Raw genomic sequence first — 22,562 nt, forward strand, 5'->3', positions numbered from 1 at the left:
AAAACAGGACTGAAAAGGTCAAATGCGTTGTTACAGGCAGCAACTGGAGACATTTAGACCCCGTGTTCAAATCATAATTCTGTAACTGCTGCTGCTCTGATTCATCCTCTATTTAAAGTTGGAAAAAACCTCACGTCTGATTCTCTCTTCACTGACTGCTCACATGAAATGTGGACACATCTTGAGTGAATACAAACTGAATTGTTATTGTATTAAAACATACTGGCAGAATCTGCACATGTGCACAAAGGTTCTGAAATGTAAATGAAGTTGCCCAACACAAGCTTTCGATGACATCATCAGGGATGCTATTAAAACGTTGTACCTTTGTATCTTACATAGTTACCATGGAAACAGAAAGAGCAGTTTACACCTTTAAATGAATGGAGGGAAATCACCTCATCCAAAAAAAGAGTTAAAGATGGATGGATGGACAGAAGAATGGATTCTTTTATTAGATTGGCTTGGATTGGTTGGATTGTGGACAGTTGTGCTAAGTGACCTTTTTGTATTAAATGTAACAGTTCATCCACATCTCTGTACAAGATTATGTGCACATCAAATATCTGTTGAATGGTGACTGTATTCTTGTGTTTAGGCAAGATGCTCAATGTGTATGTGTGTGTGTGTGTTTGTGTGTTAGACATTTATTTAACAACTTCACTCCACTAACTATATTGTTGTATGAATGTGAGCAGTGACTGGGCAACAATAGCCACAGATGTATTTGGCAGCCGTATCGAACTCAGACTCCTCACATCAGAAAGCATGCAGGACTCTGGCATTGCTCAATATCTTTATATCTCAGGACAGTGAGTGAATACAATCAAGTTTTAAAGTTTGTGGGAAATGAAGAGACTGATGTAGAAATTTAGTTGTGTCTTGATTTATTGTTTCTGACTGTTATCTCTTACTGCTGCTTTTCCAGTAAGCACCAGATATAATTGTCATACAAATCATATCATATCATGGGGTTTGTCAGACAAATCGGGACATAGTCCAAGACACAACAATTTTTTTCCAACAAATGAAATGCAAATAACATTAACCCATGATCCTCGACAGACAGCAGAGGTCACCGACTAATGCAATTCAGTTTACTTCAAAACAACATTTTCCAAGGGCCAGAATTTGTCTAAGCATTAAAATGTGCATATGTTCACTCTCACAGCATTATGCCAATTCTATTAGCATATATTAGTGTAAACAGACTCCTAAGGAAATCTGTAATGATGAACAGATACTTAGTGAACTGGCTCCTGAGTTGAGTTTTGAAAGTAGTTCGAGTCCAGAGTCATGATGCAGTCCTGACTGGCACTCCTGACCGCCTGACTGGCGGAAAATACAATTTTAAATGGTTTTGATGATTAGTATATGCACTGTACTGATTGTAGGGATAAGTTAAACACTATTCTTGTATAAAGAGCAAGATATCATAGTTAATTCATAACAGACATGAATGTGTTTCAGTTCTCAGGCTGCTGCTGTTCACTGCACAGCTTCGTGAGTGGGGTCAGTCAATCACTCCGAACAAAATGTTCCCATGCATCTAATTTGTTTAAGAATTGCTTCAATAATTCTAATAGCATTTATTATTCAGTTATATTATACCACTGACGTTTTTTAACTGCTACTTTGTGGCGAATGAAATAACTGAACAAAATATAAATAACTGAAAAATACACACAACTCTATCTCAGTAATTGCTGTCAATATCAGCTGTTGCTTCAGTGCTACCTGTGTCGCTGACAGCAGCATGCTGCTACTGTCCTCCCCCTGCTTGTCTCCTGTCTTCATCAGCTACATCTACTCCGACCTGACCCTCTCTTGCTGCTTCACCAGCTGCAGCAGCAGTGGCTGAAGTCTGCAAATAGTGGAAGCAGATTAGTTTGGGTAACTAATCGCGCTTTTCAGATTCTTCAGCTTTCCCCACACGTGTTTCGCGATTTTGCTAATACCTCTGGCCCAGGCTTTGTTTGTGTCTCCTCAGGCCGAGTCCCTTGTCTTTGAAAGTATTTCTCATTCATCTATATGAAGGAGCAAACATTCAGTGTCTGAACTTATAAAATTAACTTTTACGTTATCCACTTGCAACAAGCAGTTGATAGTTAGTGGTAGCTCCTGTATGCTAGATGTCTTCTCTGTGGGAAAACGCTTACATCATCATCATTTCTTTCCCCCACACATGATCATGTTAGTCAACAGAAAGAGGGGTAAGGAGGGGCGGAGTGCATCAATGCACCACACACAGTTCTACAAAGGAAATATGTTTTAACCATTATTTTCTGTCAGTAGTGATACTGTAGCAAGCCCCCACATATTAATCAATGTTTAGAAAAATTCTGCAATATTTAAAAGGTGTGATATTTGTATCATTTCTTCCTTACATTTTTTTGAAATCATGAAATAACATACTGTGGGCTGGATTGTACACACAATATGAGGCTCTTGAGACAATGAGCCCCTGGGTACAGATGCTAACTGCTCTTAGTTTAAAACTACCTCTGAACTTCCTGCTGGGTGTGAAGAAAGACTGATGTTATTTCCATTAAATTAGACAACTACTACTATTCTCCTTAAAGATTGCACAAAATAATGTGGGAATATATGTGTATATATATATACAGCCCACAACTCTACTGTTTCAGTTCACTCTCATCACTTTCTCCAATATACGGCTTTTCTCAGTGAAAATGCTCTAAATACCAGGGGTTGACACTAGAAAATGACACTCTAGAAAAAGCTTTGTTTCTATATATAAATATGTATAAATGAAAGGTGTCCATAATGCCACAGAAACTGAAAAAAAGCCAAGTTGAAAAAAGTAACAGTGTTTTGTAATGATTCAATGGTCAGTGATTTGTTTTGACCACTTCAGCTGATAGTGAAGCCTCTCATGCCACAGAGCACCTTTATGCTCCAGACACATCTCTTCTGCTGCAGCTGATGGTCCTTACACAGTTTGAACATCATTATATTACTTTTGCCTGTACGCTCTAATAACGGTGACCTAAAGTGTAGCAGCTTTAGCTTGGGAACACTGCAACATACTGGAGCATATAGCAGCTGAACAGCCAGATGTCTTTTCTCAAAGTCAGCAAGAAGTGTCAGTATCTGGATTATATTCCCCTGTAACACAACTCAATTTTTGCTTCAACAATGGAGCAAAAAGGTCTTGTGAAAAACAATTTAATTTAATTTGGGTGTCTTTTCAAATGTGTCAGTGTACCACACTGTATGTTTAGTACATCATCAGTGAAACATTAAGTGAAATCAGCTAATCTTTTCACTAAATGTTAATATATACACTACCGTTCAAAAGTTTGGGGTCACCCAGACAATTTCGTGTTTTCCATGAAAACTCACACTTTTATTTATCAAATGAGTTGCAAAATGAATAGAAAATATAGTCAAGACATTGACAAGGTTAGAAATAATGATTTTTTATTTGAAATATTAATTTTGTTCTTCAAACTTTGCTTTCGTCAAAGAATGCTCCATTTGCAGCAGTTACAGCATTGCAGACCTTTGGCATTCTAGCTGTTAATTTGTTGAGGTAATCTGTAGAAATTTCACCCCACGCTTCCTGAAGCACCTCCCACAAGTTGGATTGGCTTGATGGGCACTTCTTGCGTACCATACGGTCAAGCTGCTCCCACAACAGCTCAATGGGGTTGAGATCTGGTGACTGCGCTGGCCACTCCATTACAGACAGCATACCAGCTGCCTGCTTCTTCCCTAAATAGTCCTTGCATAATTTGGAGGTGTGCTTTGGGTCATTGTCCTGTTGTAGGAGGAAATTGGCTCCAATCAAGCGCTGTCCACAGGGGATGGCATGGCGTTGCAAAGTGGAGTGATAGCCTTCCTTATTTAAAATCCCTTTTACCTTGTACAAATCTCCCACTTTACCAGCACCAAAGCAGCCCCAGACCATCACATTACCTCCACCATGCTTGACAGATGGCGTCAGGCACTCTTCCAGCATCTTTTCACCTGTTCTGCGTCTCACAAATGTTCTTCTGTGTGATCCAAACACCTCAAACTTTGATTCGTCTGTCCATAACACTTTTTTTCCAATCTTCCTCTGTCCAATGTCTGTGTTCTTTTGCCCATATCAATCTTTTCTTTTTATTGGCCAGTCTCAGATATGGCTTTTTCTTTGCCACTCTGCCTAGAAGGCCAGCATCCCGGAGTCGCCTCTTCACTGTAGACGTTGACACTGGCGTTTTGCGGGTACCATTTAAAGAAGCTGCCAGTTGAGGACCTGTGAGGCGTCTATTTCTCAAACTAGAGACTCTAATATACTTGTCTTCTTGCTGAGTTGTGCACCGGGGCCTCCCACTTCTCTTTCTACTCTGGTTAGAGCCCGTTTGTGCTGTTCTCTGAAGGGAGTAGTACACACCGTTGAAGGAAATTTTCAGTTTCTTCGCAATTTCTCGCATGGAATAGCCTTCATTTCTAAGAACAAGAATAGACTGGCGAGTTTCACATGAAAGTTCTCTTTTTCTGGCCATTTTGAGAGTATAATCGAACCCACAAATGTGATGCTCCAGATACTCAACTAGCTCAAAGGAAGGCCAGTTTTATAGCTTCTCTCACCAGCAAAACAGTTTTCAGCTGTGCTAACATAATTGCACAAGGGTTTTCAAGGGTTTTCTAATCATCCATTAGTCTTCTAAGGCGATTAGCAAACACAATGTACCATTAGAACACTGGAGTGATAGTTGCTGGAAATGGGCCTCTATACATCTATGTAGATATTTCATTAAAAACCAGACGTTTCCACCTAGAATAGTCATTTACCACATTAACAATGTATAGAGTGTATTTCTGATTAATTTAATGTTATCTTCATTGAAAAAAACAGTGCTTTTCTTTGAAAAACAAGGACATTTCTAAGTGACCCCAAACTTTTGAACGGTAGTGTATATGTGCTTTTGTTAATTTTGTGTTCATTCAAAGGGTGAGCGCTCAAGTTGTGCCAATCCAAGTATTGATGTTGCCCTCACCTCCTATCAATAAACAACCCCAGAGGGCTGCGGCTGGGATTTCATTAAATGAACCTGCTTTTCATGTACACTCACTTCACAGTCAATTACAATCACTTCTAATTTTATTAATATCACATAATATTTAGATGCAATTTCCTCTTTCTTTTTTTCTGCTATGAAAGCATCCTCCTCTCCACCACCACTTACACTTAGAGCTCTCTTTTTCCATTTCTCTTCTCAAACCAGCTTCGTCCAATTAGCCAGAAAGCACAGCCTCCATTAAATGAGTCTATATTTGATCTCATAGCCCCCACCCACTAGCTCCCACCTCAGAGCACCCAGTGATGTGGTTGTTGTTGCATAAGAGAAGAAACTGACAGCTGTGTAATGGCACTAAGTCAGGGTGGGAGGAGGTTACATCTCTGTGTGTCGACTCAGCAATGAACTTTTTCCATTTATTTTTTTCACTTTTTTTCAGTCATCACGTCTTTTAATTCGCTACAATATGTTGGAAGCACTGTGTGTGCCTGCGTTTCAGTGAAGGTTTTTTTTTTGCGAGGTGCTGGTAAACCCCGGGACAGATGCATTGTGGGTGGGTGGCAGTGGGAAGGAGGAGACTATGGGGTTCCTGGGATGAAGCCCTGAGGCCCCTGGAGATGAGTGGCAGGAAACCCTGTGCTGCTAATTAATGTAGTCCTTTGTTAAAGAGAAGCTCTTTTCTTCACACTGTGTGTGTGTGTTGTATACTGTATGTGCATGTACATGTGCATGTGTGTTCTCAGAAGTAGAAGCGCTTCCCAGAATAAATTACAGCTTCTCCTTGAGGGTTTGAAGGGGACTGCATGAATTTCACAGCTGAACAATCATCAGTTCCCACTTGACACACACACACACACACACACACACACACACACACACACACACACTCACACTCCCACAGCCTACCTCGACGATTTTAGGTGCATCAAAAATGGTGAAAATGGTTAAAACTCAGGCTACAACAATCGGTGTGTAATTGAATAGTTTTTTTTATTTCACTGGGAAGAAAGAAACGCAGACATCATAGTTTGGTGTGTTCATGTTCATGTACTTCCAACATTTGGGACACGTGGTGATTTGTGCACATCCAAGACACAGACATGTTGTTTCTAGCCTCACAGCTCCATCAAAGGTTGGTATCAGAGGTAGAACGCAAGCGTAGGTCTATCTAAGAAAAGTATATCTTTCATAAACTCTGAAGCTGTCATGTATTGCACGTTTGTGGTATTTAAAGATGCAATGCAACAGTTGTCAGAAGTGGTTTGATTTGATTATATTTATGTGACTCATAAGATAATGCTATGGAGGGAATTATCTTGGATATTGATTTGCATTTACAGCAGCCAATTCAGCACTAAATGTGCATTATGCCCTGTGGCAGGGTTGACAGTTACGAGCAGCCCAACATTGAAAGTACGCCTGTAGGTCTAACTGATGAATTGGACATCTTAGGCCACTGGGAGCCAGCTCAAAATGCATTGGACCCAGAATGAGAAAGTGATTTACAGGAAGAGAAAAGACAGAGATGTGGATGTTAACACACTATCATAGTGGTTTTACAACAAGAGGTGAATGGACACCTGGGAACAAAGTCGCAAAGGTTGAAGAAATACAGCTTCAGAGTGAATGAGGTGGACATAAGGTACAGTGGTGTCATGGACCACACTTGATCTTGAACAGTCTGTACGGTTCTTCCCTCACGGTTCAGAGTGCATGTGAACCGCTGAATAATTGCAAAGTTTACATATCAATGTAAAATACAGTTTAAATATCACTGTCACTTCTTACATTAATAACTGTGTAAATAATTCAATCTAAGCAGTTGGGTGTGACGAGAGTTGTGCTTCCCAGTGCAGTATTTAGGAATTGTGCCACGAGAAAGCCATTTGACAATGGGAATACATCTTTGCTACATATTTGCCAGAGGCAGGACCGGCACATGAGACCAGGGTTCCCCACAGAATAGATTCAGTCTGAGGTGGTAAGGCAGGTGACAGAGCCCAAGTGCACAGTGCACAGACTGGAGAGCGAAAGAAAGATGTTTCGCGTGTAAGAAAACTGCATTGATGCGACTTGCTTGTGTGCTCGTAGCTGAAGCTAGAACTATGAGGTCTGACTGTCTGTGTGGACAGTAAACATCTTTATGGGTGAGCAAGTGGGAGACTGAGCTTGGGGCAAATAGCACTGCAGTTAGCTCCACAAGGAATCAACAGAACAAAACACTAACTTCACATTTATTTGGGGCTTGTTATGAAACTATGCTGGACACAAGTAGAATATGGTAGCCCAACCACAGTCTGCTCATGAATTCATTAGATAATTAATGGGGAACACTGTAGACCACAACAACAACAAAGGGTATATTTGGTCACAATTTTTCACATTGCACTTCAATTTAACAAGTAGGCCTAAATATTGAATATTTTAGTTTAAACCTTTGTTTAAACATGTCATACCTGGAATGTTGTGAAAGTTACTTGTTATAATTGGTTATTTAATAAGGAGGAACCAAAGTTTATATTTTGTCTCCCAGTCTTGCTGATCTGAATATCTGACCCGGGAGTTTTTGATCTTTTGCACTCCTACTAAACATGATCTTATTCCTATGACATTGCATATATTTTCATCAGTAATGGAATCTTCAGCATTAGTAAAATTGCCTCCATTTATTAATTTCTTGGCCCATGCAGTCAACATTTACAGCAGCATAATCATGATTTAACATCCCATGTTCTGTCCCTGCAGCATCAGCTAAGACGGTGCGAAGTGCAGAACACACAGTGGACATGTGGCCACTTAGAAAGCACTGCTGTCTGTATTAGAAAGACTTTTCATACATGTGCATGCCACTGATTCACATTTCATTTGACTGATTAGATTCCTACATAGGAAGATTTTCTAACTTAACTCATTTCAATTACCCAGCAGGCTATAGCTGTCAGTGATCCAAAAGGATCTTTCTCTTCAAACAAGGAGAAAAGAAAACGCAGCTTCTATTTACACCACGTGAAGTCTTGTTGAGCTGTTCTTTTGGGGGGAAAAGAGTGTCGTCTTTATATTTGTTCATAAAGATTGGTGTCTTCACTGTCACTTTAGGAAAGATGCAAAGTTGAGGGATTTGGTTCTAAATTTCACTTTGATTCAGTGTTGGAACACCTCCAAAGACAGGATGGATATTAAACTCGACTATTTGAATCATCCATACGACAGAAGAGCGACTGTGTTGAAGAATAACCACTAGTTTGATAATTAAATCAAAGATAGAGGCCTGTGTACATAACAGCTTGTGGTAGAGTCAGCAAGTTGGTGTAATTTTGGACTGGACAAGTCTTCCTCCTTCCAGAAACTGTATGATCTATAAACCTGATAAAACATGAATCTGTTTAATAGCAGCTTCAGGTTCTGAGGTGCTGTGATAATTATCATAGTGTGCTGCTCACAACGACAAAGTTACATGTCTGAGTTACACCTTGTGGCTGACCTTTGTGGAACAAAGCTGAAAAATATATCAAAAAACAATGAAGATTCCAAAGTTTTAGTGCAAAAGGAAAACTGTGGATATAATATATATAACAAGTAACTGCAAATTAAAACACATAGAGCCATGATGGTTGCAGTTTTGAAAAGTCAGTGTAAAGACTTTCATATTATCAATCAATATCCTACTAGGAAAATAGTTATTTAAACACATCTTTAATGTTAGACAGTCAGATTACTGTAAGGCGTTCTTAGCTAAAGAGAGCGAGCTGTCTGTCAAAATGCCTGCAGAGCTGAGAGGAGCATCAGTCATTTACTTTGACAACAACTTTGACACAACTATGAGAAGCTTATGCACGATGTAAAGGCCCAGAAGTCCTCCACATATCCTCACGTGTTATTCATTATACATAGAATCGTTTGGCTCATTCTTCAATAATAATCTTAATTCTTTAGTAATCATGCCCACTTTATCCACTCTGAATGAGACCTCATGTGCAGGAAAAACCTCACACGTTCAGGCCTCAGCTATGGGTGTGGCTACAGTGTGACAGAGCAAAAGGAACACATATACACACATTCAAGTTTAGATTATGCACAGACACACACAGGCTTTGTTCCTCCTCAGACCCTCTGCTGCCTGTGCTGTGTTGCTGTGTTTCCTTGAGGCCGCCCCCCCCTCCCCATGCCCTCAGGTCCTGACGCTGCCCCATTTTCCCTGTTGACAAAACACACACACACACACACACACACACACACACACACACACACACACACACACACACATCCTCAGCTCTGTCCCTAAAGTACAGGCCTTCAATTGGCAGGTGCACACAGTGTGAAATAACATGGGGGGGGGGGGGGGGGGGGGGGGCTGATACACAGCTGCACCATTACACTGTATGTATGTCTGTTAGTGTGCCAGCAGTGTGTGTAGGGGGGGTGAAGGGAAGGAGACTTGGGAGAGGCGGTCCAGCAGAGAGGCCGGCTGTGATTAATACAGTGTTTACACCCAGGGTGCCGGCATTCACCGTCCCGTTAATCTGTCCTGCTGACGATTTGCTGGGTCTAATGTGAAATGAGGCGTGGAGCTGCATCGTTTATCATCGGGGCTGATGAGAGAGGCTTGGGGGATGGCAGCCAATAGGATGCTATTCAGGCAAACAAGCCACGGGAAGTCATAAAGTCTGAAAAATGTAAGCCCATAAAGAGCATTTAAGTACATTATATACAGTGTGTGGAGGTTTTATTTTTCCATTTAGTGTTCATAATGAGACTGGCCTTTTGAAATGTAATCACAGTGTTGGCAGAAATCTCAGGTTTTATTTAGAAAAAGTGTTGGCAGGTTTATAAAGCACAGCAGGTTAAAGGACCATTCCTCTGTCTTAGCATGTTCAGACACATCACATATCCATTACTGTACCACTGCGGTTTTACTTTGTTCCATTGTTTTTGGCTAATTAACATATTGTCCTCAACAACGTGTGGACTTTTATAATAACGAAGGAGTTGTGAGTGCACATTTATTTGCGGTGCTTGAAATGCTTTACAACACAACAAAAACTGTGACTTTGCAGAATAAAAGTGGATGTGTTGTTCACCGTGATGAATTACCGAACTCTGGCAAGTTGCAAGTCTCTCCCACGTGAGGTTTATAGCTCAGTAAAATAAATGGAAACCAGTGCTGCCTGGAAGTAAATAAACAACTTCATAAGTCAGTCCAAAAGCGTATTGAATATCTTGTAAATTGTGACAAATTGCACTATGTTAGAGAATTTGTGACACTAAAGATTCTGCATTATCACCTGATGTATTGTCCTGGGGCTCTGTGTCAAAACTCAATTTTAAGACCCCTATTAATTTACAGCTGATCAAGAATAACACAAACTGAGAAAACATGATACATATTGTTCTGCAGCAGTTTGTCCGTGTCTGCAGGCAAACAATGAAACTGCCACGAGCAGTGTGTGTACACTATACTGCTCTCAATGTAGGTTACCTGCTCAACACATCCCTGGGATCCCTACACACTTTACTGTAGTCATCACAATAACATAATCAAGTATTTCATATATGCAAATTTGTATTACCAATCTTATTTTTAAGTAAATCATTTAAAACAGCAGAGTCATTCTCATCATAACTGCTTTACCCAGCATTGGGCATACATTCCACTGAGAACTTGGAGTCTAATGTTAAAATATTCTCCAAATGATGTTCTCCTCCATGAAAAAGAGTCTAAACTTAGTCAAATTCCCAAATAGTATTACTATTATCATATAACTGATAAGACTGATATCATATAATTAAGATTTAAATATATTTTTTCCAGCTTGTTAGATGTATGAATATTTCACTTATGTATTGAAATAGTTGAAGAAGTGTCCACGCAAAACTGAATGTAAAGTATATGGTGCGTTCAGAGTGATACAATCACAAAGAACAAGGGAATTCTCTGATGTGAGTTGACTTTAAAGGATTAGAGAATGTGCGAGGCATTTCAACAAAGCTGTGGTGTTGGACAGACAATAGTTGCAAATGGTATTTTTAGCCTGGATTTTCGGAGGTCTTTTCTGAGGACTGGTTTATGCAGTCTGCTCCGTCGTTTCACTCTGCTGAGTCGCAGCTCTTCCCAGCAGGGCCAGGGTGGAGGCAAGCTAAATGGATTATAGCAAGGATGTGGCTACACTGATTTGGTACACAATACACTCTACTCTGTCTGTTCTACACCCTGCAGACTTGGCACCTGGAATGGAAAAGAGCTAACTTAAGTGTATGCATGTTTGTGTCGCTGTGTGTTGTGGAGGTGTTTACAGACGAGACTGTCCTCCTCTAAACCCTGCGCAAATAGGTGCGGATTATTAAATTCTATGGTTAGATGACCTCTAGTGGCCATCGTTATTATGGCGGGAGCAATGGATGAAGGGAGGCAATGTGGTACATCCAGCTTCAACGTCCTTTGTTAGGCAGAGGCTGGGGTACAAGACCAATGTTCATATACATTGTGAAACCAATAGTCTTTGTTGTTTCTTTTGACCCGACCCTTCCAAAGATGTATGTGAGTTCCTGTAGTTTACAATACCCATAATTCCCTGCTCAACCTCAGAGATAATCTCCACCTTTCTCCTCACCTCTCATGGTAATATCAATGGATATAACATTGAAGTATAAGTCAAAGCTCTGTGAAAGACATACTGTTACTATGAACTATCCAGGTTGAGGCCAGTGCTCTATTTGTGGTTCAGGTTTTTTTGTGTTGGTGGGTTGCAATGCACACAGATGAGATTAAGATATTTGCTTTTTGCCATAATGAGTAAATACGCTTATCAAGGTTTGTGAATGTTTAGGCATTGTGAGAAAACAGTGCAAATGTTTGTTATTATTGTTATTATTATTATTATTATTGTTATTATTGTTATTATTGTTATTGTTGAGCTTGTGCCAGAATCTCTGCTCTTTGGAGTTTGGTTCCGTTCCTTCTGTTCTTCCTTTCATCTAACAGACGTGAGCATCTTTATTTGTGGACAGCTCCACAGGGATTTAACTGGACCAAACCCTAATTGCATCCCAATTATGCTATTAAGGTATAACACGCATATAAATCAGCTGCTTCAATTACAAGTAAGCTGTTTGATTCCTCGCTGATTTTGTTTTCAGTGGAGAGAGAGTCGTTGCCCTTTTGGCTCTTGGTCCAGTCCGACCGCTGGTGGTCGCGAACACCCAGTAACATCAACTGGTGAAGTAGTAGAAATGAAATGAACGAAATAGCGCTGAAGACATTCAAAAGTACAAAGGATATTTTTCATCTTGTTCTTTGTGCTAAAATGAGTACGCTGATCACAGAGAAAAGAGACTCTGACTCAAACTAGCTGCAACAACTCCCACTGACGAGGACACAATGCTTTTCCAGTTACAGGTCTCTGAGGCTGAAACACTGAATAGCCTCTAGCTTACAGTAAATGATACTGCAACCTTATGAAAAGCCAATAGCTATTTTATGTCTGATATTATTTTTACAATTTCCATTAATCAATTAGGTACAAACTAAAACATCCTATTCTAACTACACTGTAAGGGATAACTTTATCCTGTAGTCTTCAGCCATAGCATGTGTTTGCTCTGGAAGTAGGTTAAACAGTCAGGGGAGGTAAAAGTGAGCATTAGCACAGTGCTATGTGTTGCAGGGAGTGGGGTGCCCATACTGCAGAACACTGCTCTGTAATGTACTTCACATAGTTTGCAGTTGTAGGGATTTGTTCAACACATTTGACACCTTTTGGAGAGCACATATAGAGTATTACTCTTTGTCAATATTAGTGAAAGGACTCAGCATTTTCTTTGTAGCTCTTAATTTCTATTCCACTTGGCAAAAGATACATCTCTGTGTGGCTGACCTTTTTAAGGGGACCACCACTTAATCCCCATACATGTTTTTATTCTTCTGGCTTGGACAGTTAAATCAATATTTGTGAAAGGAAACAATGTTCTCTTACAACCAATGAAATGCAAACTTCCAGAACATGGTGCCACTCTAATGAACAACCTGGATCTGCTCCAATAGTGAATAATGAATGGTCTCTTTCCATCTCTTTGGATTTGCTGCAATGTTTGCACCCAAACAAGCTTCATTTAATTGCAAATCACATTCAGTCTGAGCTGCTGAATGCAGTCACAGTCACTGACAGTTCACCTTGGTGTTCATGGACATGCTGTTTTTATTTCACTTTCCCTCCGAGTGTAAATGCAGACCGTGTGGTTGGCTCGTCACAGGTTTGAAGGCAGGATACATTTCTCACCTATTTATTTGCAAATCTTCACAAATCCAGAACAACCAGTCCTGCCACTTCAGGGAAATGATTTGGGTTGTGAAATGAATCTGTAATCCCATTTTGACATAATAATGCATAGTGATGTAACGTATAATCCACAGTGAGAATGCACAGCAATGCAAAAATGATCCAAATGCAGTAACAGGATGTGTGGTTTGGTGACAGTGGACGTCTATGGGAATATGTAGAAAAGAGATGGATGCAAATCATAGCTGCATCCATTGTTCAACATATTCCATGACACTATTTATATTTACCTTGTACTCGAACAGGAGCAGAAAGTTTGTCTATTTTTTTTCTGAACTATAGTGTCAAAGTTTACTGGGCTGCATATTTGATCAGTTGAAGGTCAGTCTGTCCAATTACAAGCAAAGCAGAGCTAATAAACAGTGAAGAGAAAATCAATTCCTTCTGTATATATCTGAGAATACAAGTTTTGGTCATCTTTTATGTATATGAAGTGATTTGGTAGGTTGTGTGGGGTTTGGTGGGTGGATGGAGGTTGGAGGGTCTACTATTTTATACACCGTATGATTTTACATCTTTATATGTTAACATCCAACAACCCCTGTATACATACTGTGTTTTAGTTGGAAATGCACCACACCTGAATACATCTCACCTGGGACTTAATTGCTTAACTCCGCCCACTTGATAATCACACAAGACAGATCATGTGGCAATTTTTCAGAGTATACATTTATATATATTTACTTTTTATTATTTCGTTTTTTTCTGTCCTTGTACAGCTTTATGTCAATCATTTGTTCATTTTAATCTTCTGAATGCCGGTTTGAATTTGTGGACCTGCTATTTCTAATAATGACCATTTTAAAAATAACGCTGCAAAAATACAGAAAACGCTTAAACAGTTAAATCTGACAACGACCATTTGAGTTTTTCATGCACAAATCAAGACCCACAGCTTTAGGGTCCTTTCTTTGCTAACAACAGATGGATTAAGTTTTTACTATAATAATAATATGAATCCAATGGGAGCTCTAATTGGTTTGTTCCATATTATGTATTAAAAACACCCACCCACGTTTTTCCACAATTCATTCGCCAAACGTGGAGGTAGACAGGACCTAAAAGCACCTGCTCCATGAGCTTAGACCATTATAAAAATAGAAACGTAAACATTTTGATCAAAACTGCAGTTCATTCTCAAGTACAAGATTCTTAAAAACTATACTTACTATATTCAGTATTGAATGTAAGCAGTGCGCCTTCTGTAGTGTGTGCGCGTGAGTGTGAGTTAGTGTGTGAGTGTGTGAGTGTGTGTGTGTGCAGGCTTGTGTAGTCCTCTATCAGTAACAGCCTTCTGCTGATGTGTCAAAATCGGGGCCGCCTGCACTGTTGATATTATTTGCCACTCTGCATGCAGTCTGAGCCCGGCCGGCTTGGGGAGAGTGCAGGGCAATAACTGTGGGTTAGGGAAGCAATAACTCCATTGGCTCTCTCATCAAATCAGTGGTGACTGATGCGGAATAATCAGCAATTGAAATCAGAGGGAGGAAAAAAGCTGAACCGACAAAATGAGAAATGTCACCATGAGAGGAGCAATAATAAAAGAATCAATGAGGTGCAGTTGCTGTAGCACTTCTTGGAGGCAGTAAGACAATTGAGACAGAGCTCTGCCTTCACATTTTTTAAAGGAAGACAAAGAAGAGAGTTTAGCAGCCATTGTGGGGCGGCCATCTGGTGTGTCGTGGTATAAAACCATGAACTTACACAGCGACTGGAAAACTCTGAATAATGTTTCGATACAGAGTGTTTAAATGGTTACTTGAAACTGTTGGATTTCTCTAGGTCTCCACATCAAAAGTGACTTGAAATAATGTATGTTGTAGATTTGGTTCTATAGGAAATAAAATGTTGAATTACTCCAGTCATGGTGAAGGGCTTACAAGAATACATCTCCTGTGTGCAGAAAGTGAAACCACAGTATTGAAATGCGTCTTCTTTGTATCTGTGAAAAGGCTAAATACCCTGAACACCCTCCCGGTGGAGGTAAAGCATTGATGTTCCTCTTTCCTCTGGACTTGGCATTTCACTTTGTGGCTCAGGAGGTAGCACAGGTTGTCTATTAATCACAAGCTGTTGGCTCCTCCTGTCCACATGTTCACATGTCCTTGAGCAAGACATTGAACCACAATGGCTCCCAGTAGTTTGATCACCATATGAGTGAGAATGTTTTTGTGAGTGTAGTTGAATGAGAAGCACAATCTAAAGCAAAGGTACTCTATAAAAATACACATCCTTCTTTTTTTGTGTGTAAGTGTGGTCTGAGACGCTTCTCATAAAAGTTATCTGAGGCCCAAATACACACAATAGTGGTACAACTGTACTACTAATTCCATAATCTCGTGTCTGTCTGTATGTGGAACACATAACTTGTGAACCGTTTGTCTTATCGGCTTCTTATTTATAACAATTTAATCACCAGGTGACCAGCGCTCTGTGGCAGTCAGTGAGGGGGGTAGTGTGATAATATTCAGTCTGTGGACCAAGTTAAACAAACAGACTAACTGGTGACAGGTGCTGAGCTTCGTCATGGCAACGAGCCAACTGAGCAGAATTGCAGAACTTTTATTTTGAAAAATTATGAAGTTTGTTCGGAGGATTCTGTGGCTTGTTTGACAGACCTCGGAAATACATAGCAGACATGCAATATATGAAAAAATAACAACAGTCAAATATATCATTTAAACTTGTAAATAAGTGACACACATGCACAATCCTAAAGCTAACTCAGTTTCATTTTATGAAAAACATTGATGATAAAATCTTCATTGCAGATAAACTAAGTAGGATGAACACAAAGTTGTGTATAAAAAGCTCTGCACACAACATCGGCAGGTTTCGAACGGACATTTTATTTAAACTCTAATAAAATCAGATGCTTTTTAAAAGATGATACTGATTTATTTTCAGGCTACCTCACTGTGGTTTGTTTGGTTTGATACAATGTGTATGAATGCTGTCGCCTAGCAACGTTTCTAAACTACATCAGCAAATGTAGTTTGTAGGAATAGTCAAAGTAGTCATCTATGACTAGATCACGCTCAGAGGAAACATTTATTTTTAATGAATGAGGCAGTGCATTTAACAACTATGTGTCTCTGCACATCCACAAAACAACAAGACAAAACACTTTTGGTATTAAGCAATTATATAACAAGAGATAACAGTTACCACAAAATTAAACCTGGGAGCATGGACCTTTAAACCTGACTAGGAACTTAATGTATATATTTTGATTGAAAACAAAGGTTTCCTGTGAACACATCACTGATATAACCAATCTCTATATTTATAAGTTCCAAAATATGTAAATCAACAGCATTGCCTAACATAGTAAAAGCCTGGAACACTTGATGACACAAAGGTACACAAATGAAGATATGTCACTAACATCCACCGGAGTCGGCATGAACGGGACCAAAGGTGTTATTGATGTGTAAAGCCCTATGAGACAAATTGTGATTTGTGAATATGGGCTATACAAATAAAATTTGATTGAAATTTGATTGATAGAAATCCAGCCGCAATTCAGGTGCTGCTGCAGACAAGTTGTACAGAAACAACTGTGTGCTGGAAGGATCACTAATGTAGAACGCAGATCCTTTAAACTTTTTTTTTCACATTTCCCTGCTGGGGTCAAAAGTAATGCATTCTTTTCTGTGGTGATTGTCTGGAACATGTCATCAGCTCAGAATCGTGTTCATCAAATAAGTAAAAGGAATTGAGGAAATTCTGTTTGTATTTATTCATTTATTGAAACTGTTAGAGAACACCGCGTTAGGGTTTGATGCAGGGATACTGCTCTAGAGTCAAAAAATAAATATAGGGTCACACATAGCAAATGGGCTACACATAATGTCAATTCAAACTTAGCTGCATATTTATAATTGCAAACTTTATATTTGGGAAGTTATAAACCTGTGTTCAGGTGGCATAAAGCAGCTCTGCAGTGAGTCATCGTGGATCTCACCTCTGTGCCAACGTTTATGTGGCTGTGTTTTGTCCATTTCTTTTCAGTGGAGTTTGTTAAAGGCAAAGCCATGTATTTTCCTCAACTGTCACAGTCACATTCATTGTTTTCTTCTCTAAATTGTTATTGTTCCACCCGTGACCCATTTTCTCTCAGCCAGCCACCCCCACACACACCTACACACACGTATATGTACACACACGCGAACACACACACACACACACACACATACACAAGCACACACAGAAAAACAGATCTCTGAAATGCACACATCACAGGGGACGGGAGCACATTCATTGTGAGACCAAAAACCCAGAGCTGCAGTCATATGCCGGCACACCCACATGCACATAAGCAGGAATGTGTGACATACAAACACAACAGGGGACAAAAACACTGTCTTTTTTTAGAGCCTTTTCATTAAAGTGTTTTGTACAATAAACAAGAGTTGAGCTGTAACAAAAAAACGCTCCTCCTCCTTCTGTAAGAGGACGTGAAGCTACAACGAAGCAACATTGTAATTAAGGAGGAAGACAAAATATCTAAAATAAATAGACTCACTCAGTCATTTTGTTGGTTTACATACTTGTGATACTGGTCCACTATTCATTAAACAGTTCAACATTTCAATTTGTTGGTCCCAAAAGGAGAACAAAAAGGAAAAAAAAAAAAGTTTGTTTTTCTGTGTGTTGTCTCAGTCCAAGCTTCTGTCAGATCTATGTCTCAGATCTATGGGAAAGTCTATGGGGAATTCAATGTGGTTTGTCATTGTCACTTATGCTGTCAGTGGTGACTGTTGAACAAATTGACAGTCTCAATTTGAATCTTGTTCAAGTGCACAATAAAGATAGGTCACATGGCAGCTCCCAAAAGTAAAGAAAAAACATCGTGATCACCCCCTGGTGGCTGGCTACAGTCCATTGGACTTTGACCAAACTTAAAAATCAAAGTACAGGTCAGAGAAGAAAGAGAAGCCGCATCATCCTTGACTACCAGTGTTGAATAGAACATGGATAATGAATTACAAATGCTGCTGACCTTGTCTTTGCTAGCAGGTACTTATTCATACAACATGCACACCATGTGATGTGTTTCCTCAGTCATGTATGGACAGATTATTTCAATCAATCAAATTCAATCAAATTTTATTTTTGCAGCCCATATTCACAAATCACAGCTTGTCTCGTAGGGCTTCACAAGATGCGTCCTCCTCTGTCCTTAACCCCTTAACCCTGAAACAAGAGTAAAGAAAAACTACCAGAACAAATAAAAAACCCTTTTAGGGGGAACAAAACAGTGTGTAATATAATGGAAAAGTGTGTCATTGTTGAAAGTATTTGTACATAAATATTAATATTTCAGAAACAAGTTTTAAAATCACTCCGGCATTGGTTTTCTTTTAAAATGAGTGTGGACACAGCCTGTATGTACAGCATGAAACAATATAAAAATACAGGGACACCTAAAGGATTCTCATGTGCACACAACCACAAACAGACACTTACCATGCAGTGCACATTCCCCCTAGTCCTATCTGACAAGATATTTATTTCCAGGCTTCCAAAGAATCACTGCTACTTCAAATGTGTCTGCAGAGAGTAAACTTCTGTTGTTTTAATAGGTCATAGTCCTCTATGAAAATGGAGGATTTCAAATAGCTTCGCAAACAATGTTGCAAACACACGACAAAGCCTCCACTTGATCAGAATTCATCTTGAAATAATCTTGCAAGAAAACCAAATATCCCACTAGGTGTGTATTGTTTTACTCCTCTGGTTTCTTCATTGTTTCCCTGCTGCTCCTGATTGTTACCTATTATTAGTATTTATGAAAAGAATTATGCTGTCAAGGGTGAGCGAGGACGAACACAATATAGAAATACTTCTTCTTCTCTTTAGCACCACTAAAGAGCACTGAACTGCCCTACAGTGGACAGTTTGTGGACATTTTGGTTTGTGGTCTCTCATCCATTTCCCATACAGCAGCGAGTGCTTTAGTGGAGGCTATTCTGTGTGTTGAGGTGCTCAGATAGTCATTATGTTGGTGATGGTAATGGGAAGGCCTGAGGAACGTGCGCAATAAGAGGGACTCAGCTTATCTCCCGCCTAGACTGGCCTGAATACCATTAATTACCTGTTCCCTGCCTCAGCTCTCTCTGTGTCTCTCTGTGGAGGCACTGCTCTGAATAGAAATGGGTTTTTTTCAACCTCCCCAACACCACTATCACACTGTCCTTCCTCTACCCTACACTTATCTAAGCTCATTGGATTGAATGAGGCTTTGGATTCCTACTGATAATAGAGAGAATGTTCCACTCCAATAATTTGTTTAGATTTATAATCAGCTACCAGAGGGGCCTAAGGACAACCATGCTGGTCAGTTGGTCAATCTGTAAGATAAGCAACAAGTCTGTATGCCTCAGAAACATAAAAGGTAATGCTAGTGCCAACCGAAACCAATGTTGACAGTTGGGGGTTGGGGGTTATGCTAATATGGTGAGGACAGTTTCCATACAATTTATTTTAGTCAAGAACAAGATACAATTGTGCAAGTATTATTTTCACAATCCACATGTGTATAGTAATGTGCGAAAGACACCTGAAAAGTGGATGCTGAGTTTAGGGCAGCTTGACAAGCAAACTTGTCTGTATATAGCTAGTCACCCTTCATAGATCCCTAGTTTGATCCTCAACTCAGAAAAGTCCATAACAACCGGCCCTCTGCTTGTCAAAAGTAGGGATGATCTGTATCTGTTCAACCAACTCAATTATCCGTATCCTGATCCGTACTCGGAAGGGGCGGGACTTAAATCTGAAGTTTATATATTTGAAGCCTGACATGGATATGGGTTGATCAGAAGTTGCTATATTTATTGTTTATTAGAAAACTATTTACAGAACAGCTTTGGAATTGAGCTTCAGATCAATGTTTTTGATCACAAGAGTAAGAGAACTATTCAGAACATGTTTTTTATAAACTTCAGTGAATAAACTGCACTAACACATGCAGTATTAAGAAGTATTAAGTATTAAGAAGTAAAATGCCGTTTTTTCATACTCAACATACTCAACTCAACGTGTTTTCATACTCAACATTTTCTTTTTTGTTTACTTTTTAAAAAGGACATTGTGTGTGAGTGAGTGAGAGAGAGGAGCACTCGCTCAGTGTGCGTCAGGCCGGGGCGCGGTGCACTCTGACTCGGCCAGTGGACGCTGAGAATATTTGATCATAGATAACAATGTTACACGTTAGCATCCCTGTGGACAGAGTGACTGTCACAACAAGATGATTGTGTTTTGTGGCGCTGCTGGCGCAGCAGCAGCTTTTATAGGCTCTGTGTAGGGGAAGAGCTCTGTGTGTGGCTGGCCTATCAAGGAATGATGTGGACACAGCTATCCAATGAGGATTTTCATTCATCACGAGTACGGATATTGACACATTTTACTCGGATTGGTACTCATGCTCGTAAAAGTACATTATCCGTACCGGATACTCGTTTCATCCGAGTATTCGGCTCAACCCTAGTCAAAAGGTCAATGAAAATGAGAGAAACAATAAGAACATTGGCTGGAAGTGAAGCTGCAAATTAGAAAATTACATTATGAATGCAACCAGGCAATATCAGATACTTCATGGGTCAGAACGTTAACTCTAAGTCATATTTAGCCTGTCAAATTTTTGCTTTGTTCATCATCTTAGTTTAGGGCATTATCATGCTCAAATGTGTTATTAACATCAACAGCTGAGGCTGTTGGGAATGTCATTCATTTACAGCTGTGGGTAATAAACCATAGTAGCCCACTGGACATGCTGATGTTGTCATCTGATGATGGAAGAAAAGTCAGGGGACCACCTTGGTCATTGGGATGGTTGTCATGGTTGTCATGGAAACCCTTTGTCGATATTTGTCAGTCTTAACTACAGTGCTGTATCAGAGTGTGTGATCAACAATGTCAACCCTGGAGAAAAGTTCTTTCTCATTTTTCTCATGTTTTGTCTGTGATGTAACAAAATCTTTTTTTCTTTAAATATCCGGCCAAACATGCTGACAAATAGTTACTCTTGTCATAGTACCAAATATATATTTTGGAGTGTCTGACTTGAAGACCTTTCCATCGCATATAAATATTTTAAAATGTGAAGTAATATTATCTCATTCCTTAAGACACATCTCTATTAAGAACCTTTTATTCTGTGGTGTCTATTGTTTTTATTAACTGTATTATTATTATTATTATTATTATTATTATTATTATTATTATTATTATTTATATATATGTGTTATTTTCAAATGATCATTGCTCCGAACTCTAAAGCTGAAAAACTCTGAAGCTGCAGTATTGGTGATGAGACCAGCAGCTCTGAACAAACTTTCCATACTCTTGTTACAAGCACATTTGATCTGAAAAATGACACCGGCTTTTTCCTGGATAGACACTGGCTGTCCCTGCACTAAGTGCTGGAGCACACCTCTTCCTTTCCAGCCTCCTCATTCAAGACTATTTTAGCTTTGTCTCTACAGGTGGTGTGTATTGGGGAATCATTTAGCTCTAAAATGAACAGCATCCATTCCCACGTCAGACATGTTGTTGCCAGTTACCTGTAATTAAAGTGCAAATCAATCTCTCGCTTTCCTCTGCTCTTGCAAATCAAAAACATGAAACTCATTTACCATTTCTACAGATAATATGTGTGCTTTGACTTCATCGCTGTATGTTTTAGTGCAAATGTAAATTGTAATCATTTTCTATGTCTTCCTTTGCCCTTTTCTCTTTCATGTGCTGTGACGATTTCTTCACAACAGGTAAAAAGCTTTTTTGATATATCTGTAAATAACAAAATGTGCTGAATATGATTGGATGTTTTTGAAAAACAGACAGACAGTTCCTGATGTTTGGGCTTGACAGCAGAACCAAACACTTGCCTATTTACACACTGAGCAATTATAGCTCAACAACACTATTCATCTAGAATATTAATGTTGTGTGTGGTTACCCTGATTTTGTCTCTGCTTTTGTCTCTTTACAATTGTGAATCTGCTACCTGCTGGCAAACCAGGGTTGGGCCAGACTACTTTGAAATGTAGTTAGAGAAATCTGCATGGCATTTTTTTGGTAATGTAATCCATTGATGCACTTTTAGATACACTTTGCATAATCAGCAGTGACATTTGGTTAAATGCAAACCTTCACAGAAGCATTACTGGCATAACCTACAGGTTTACAGTGT

The 22,562-nt window shown here is 39.4% G+C and overlaps 1 protein-coding gene and 1 long non-coding RNA gene across 3 annotated transcripts in view; one reads left to right on the forward strand and one right to left on the reverse strand.

The window, feature by feature from the left end:
* LOC117762284 overlaps positions 1–781 on the reverse strand; it is a 29,552-nt gene extending 28,771 nt beyond the window's left edge. The window contains exon 1 of the long non-coding RNA XR_004613990.1: positions 670–781. This is a non-coding gene — a long non-coding RNA (uncharacterized LOC117762284). The remainder of the gene's footprint in view (positions 1–669) is intronic.
* The window catches only part of LOC117762247 (receptor-type tyrosine-protein phosphatase gamma-like), a 372,407-nt gene that overhangs the window by 169,365 nt on the left and 180,480 nt on the right, over positions 1–22,562 (forward strand). The gene's annotated exons all lie outside the window — the stretch shown is intronic.

This window comes from Hippoglossus hippoglossus, chromosome 5, assembly GCF_009819705.1.
Source record: "Hippoglossus hippoglossus isolate fHipHip1 chromosome 5, fHipHip1.pri, whole genome shotgun sequence".
In the NCBI taxonomy this organism is placed as follows: domain Eukaryota; kingdom Metazoa; phylum Chordata; class Actinopteri; order Pleuronectiformes; family Pleuronectidae; genus Hippoglossus; species Hippoglossus hippoglossus.